The sequence below is a fragment of the Engraulis encrasicolus genome, chromosome 8, assembly GCF_034702125.1.
Source record: "Engraulis encrasicolus isolate BLACKSEA-1 chromosome 8, IST_EnEncr_1.0, whole genome shotgun sequence".
Classification (NCBI taxonomy): Eukaryota; Metazoa; Chordata; class Actinopteri; order Clupeiformes; family Engraulidae; genus Engraulis; species Engraulis encrasicolus.
The window spans coordinates 14,236,210-14,239,909 of record NC_085864.1 but is presented as its reverse complement, the minus strand read 5'-3'; the positions used below and the strand labels follow the sequence as shown (position 1 = coordinate 14,239,909).

The window sequence follows — 3,700 nt, the reverse complement described above, 5'->3', positions numbered from 1 at the left end:
ACAAAATGAGAACTTGTGTATTGGAACTGCTATCAACACAGACGTGAAAAGTGGCTTTGACACACCCAAGACCTGCCACCCAATATGACTGCTGAAGAAGCAAAACAAGGCGACTACATGGTCTGTGAAGATCATTTCAGGCTGAAAACCTGCATTTCAAAGTATGTATACATTAATGCTATACCAAATGAAACTCCTTAAAACACACATGCACCGACTTAACTCATCACACAAGTACATTATTGTAAACACTGAGGTGGTAAAAACACGTTAAAGCACAACAGACACATACGTATTTATATTGTAGGCCATTAAGCAAGTAGAAGTTTTTATTTTCCTTTGTGATAAATTTACTATTACTGTAACAATATAAAAGTACAGTTCGAATTAGTGTTGTGTCGTTTTCTCTTCAAGGGTCAAAGAACACGTCTGACTCCAGGTGCTGTCCCCATCCTTGTCAGGCAACAGGTCACCCCTGTTCAGAGGAAAAGAGGTAATGCACTTAATTTCAATCCTAAAAAAACCCCCAATACTCTGTTAATAACAAAACCCCCAAATGTCCAACATTAACATTTCATTCAATAACATTGGTCTTATAATACTTTGAGTAAAATGGTTAACAACAAAAGCGTGTAGTTTTGGTTGATATTACCGAGGAAAATTTGGCGTATTTTAACACACCAAAAAGAAGGTTAACCCGGTAATCATTAGGGAATGTGGCAAAACAGAACGGTGGATAAAACCTCACTGCAATTGACATTTTAAAAGACAGAAGTTGTGTCATGAAGACCACGACAATCCCACAATGGCAAACCAGAGGCCAGATGTAGCAATTCTTACTAAAGTAAAGTAAGTAAAGGTTCATCTTATGTCAAGCAGTAGATAGGGGACATTTTGTGTGAAGGGTTCACCTGTATGCAGGACAGACTGAGGCTTGAGCCCTGTGACTGTCATAATCATGTGACATTTTATGTGATTTTTATTGTCAAAGACAAATGTTGATGTCTGAAATCGCCAAACGCCAAAGAACTGCAAGTAACTGGCAAGTCCAAAACTGGCAATGTTGAATACCATGATGGCCAGACGAGGCATGACAAAGTACATTCCCTACAACTTGTGTTGCTTTTCAACATTAACCGTTAATATATGGCGTTAGATATTTCCAGTTACCAGAATGGCAAGTGATGACTAAGTTGTGCATTAAAGGCCCAGTGTAATGTCATGATAGTGTAGTACTGTGGTAATTAACTTTTCAATAAGTTATCTGTGGCATCACTGAATATATACCCACTGGTGCTTTTCTCTTTAATAACACAGCAAAACCCTTCTGTTGGTGATGAATCTTTTGAACTTGCACTATGGATATTTCCTCTATGAGGCAGAGAGCAATGCAAAGTAGAAATGCCCACATACCACAACAGTACTTGAGTGCAGTGCATATGATTTCTTCACAAGTTCCAGGCCATCTGCTGTTTTCCAACACATAATGATGGTGGTGGCGTGGAATCTTGATCACTTCCAAAGACTGTAATTCACACAGAACAGAAACATTAGGAAATTCTAAACCATATGCCAATTTGTTTCCCCCATATTCATGCAGCTGTCAACATACCTATGGACACCAAGGAGGATCCAGAGGAGCATGTAGGCACATCAAGCAACCTGGAGCCACTGCTGCAAAAAAGACAAGACAATGGATGATCAATGGATGAACAACTGATTCTGTGACGTCTATCTGTCCATACAGCTGTGCACACTGAAGGAGGGAAAGTGGTTCTGTGACTCAATCCATTCCAAGGAATAGGCAGGAGTTTTTTTCTTAGCCAACTACCTACATCCTACGTATTACTGACACGATGGTGTCATAGATCATAGCTGATCCCTTCCATCCAGCACATCGACGTTTTACTCCCCTTATGGAATCTTGAGAACCTGAACATCCTGGTTTAGAGACCGCACATAGCCACTGGTCTGACATTTGAACCTGCTCTGAATTATGACATGCCTACAATGTAATATTTTGTATGCACATCACCATTCCACTTCAATAACCACTTTAGCAATTTCATATGTGACTTGACCACTGTTCACGGTGTATGTGTGTGTCCACAGCTGTCTGCCATGCATGCGATCTGTTGTTTCTGTCCATTAGGCCTACAGCCTGTATTTGATGTTGGGATGTGCCAAAACAAACCTGTCAACCATGTTGGCATGGAAATAATAACCTCATTAATTGTTGCAGCTTGAAAAATAAATTTCTATTTGGATTGCATTTCGTTGTTGATTCATGATTCTTTACAGCAACCATCGTAGGCCTAGGCCTATGAAATAGAGCTCTACACCGGAGCTATGGTCGGAGGGTTGTGCCACTAGTCCACAAGTTTGTCAGTTCTACATGCACGAGGGTTTTATACAAATAAGTAACTCAAACCAAATGTACAACAAGCCATCACCTGATTCATGAATGCCAACCATCACAATTTCATAGCGGTGTTCTCAAAGCTAGAACCAGCCAACTGTCCAAAATGCTGGTGAGATTTCAGTTTGGCTAGAGCTCTAGAACCTAGTCATATCCACTTGCCCCATTAGGTATGAGCGTGTTTGGCCCGTTATAACTTAAAACTTCTGGCCATTTTGGCTGGTCTGCTTAGAACACAGGGGATTGGGAAAAACACAGCATGTTGCGACATGGATTGTCTTACGTTGCGCACGAAGAAGATAGCTTAAAATGATATGTTGCCTGGAATAGTTTTTAATATGCCTGCCGATAACCGATGCATATTAGTTCTGTTATTAAGCCGTATGCTAGCGATACCGCATCCCATTTGGCAAAACACGACATGCACAAAACACAAATCGGAGACTAAAGTAGCCTAATACCCGCACTCACATCAGTATTTTCTCCAAAACACATACCTCTTCGTCCATGAGAAGATTTTCAAAACAGCTGTCTCTCTGGCTGAAGTTTCCACGGACGGCAAACAAACCACATGGCCACCAGCAAACAAACCGATTAGGTACGAGCAGTCGTAAAGGTTTATGTTTGCGCTTGCGTCGAGGCGTCGAGATGATTGGATCAATGACCGCGCAGCTCAGCAACCGATTGGCTCTTGTTGCCAAGTAGGCGGGAGATAAGCAGGCATTCGACGTTTTGGCGTTACGATTTCACACCGTTTATTCCTATGGAGACATTCGGCAGTGTTGTATCTCTGGTTAGAGTACCTCTGGTACTAGGCGGTAGTCATTGCCAACAAATTGGAAGTTCAATCAAGGTCTCAGACGAGCAAGCCCATGCAGTGGTGCAAGCCACAAAAGATCAAGCAAGGTGAAAATTATGGTTTCGATTTCGCTCGGGTCGCATTACTGCCTCCAGAATGAAGGCAGTGTGTCGCACAGACCCAACAAAGCCATCGCAGAGTCTCATTAATAACATACCTCTTGCTTACCATTTCAAGTCCACAGCTACAGCTTGGGGATGCTCTCATGAGAACCTTGCGAGAGAAATGTTTGTTGATAAAATAGCGGCCAGTCATGTTAACCTAAAGGTGCATGATGCAGGATTTTTTTATCAGTCCTGAATTCCTACACATCGGGGCTTCACCCAATGCAATACTGTCCTGTGATTGCTGTGGCACTACTGTGCTGGAAAGGGCTACCTAGTAAACAGGAAACTTTCTAATAAGAAACATGATGGCCGTCC

General features: G+C 41.9%; 1 long non-coding RNA gene across 1 annotated transcript; it reads right to left on the bottom strand.

Moving 5' to 3' along the window:
* Nucleotides 1–397: 397 nt before the first annotated feature.
* Nucleotides 398–3,219, bottom strand: LOC134453537 (uncharacterized). The gene is made up of 4 exons (XR_010035642.1): nucleotides 2,917–3,219; nucleotides 1,613–1,674; nucleotides 1,414–1,525; nucleotides 398–475 (listed from the first exon to the last, which is right to left on the bottom strand). It is a non-coding gene; the product is annotated as an uncharacterized LOC134453537 (long non-coding RNA).
* Nucleotides 3,220–3,700: the final 481 nt, after the last annotated feature.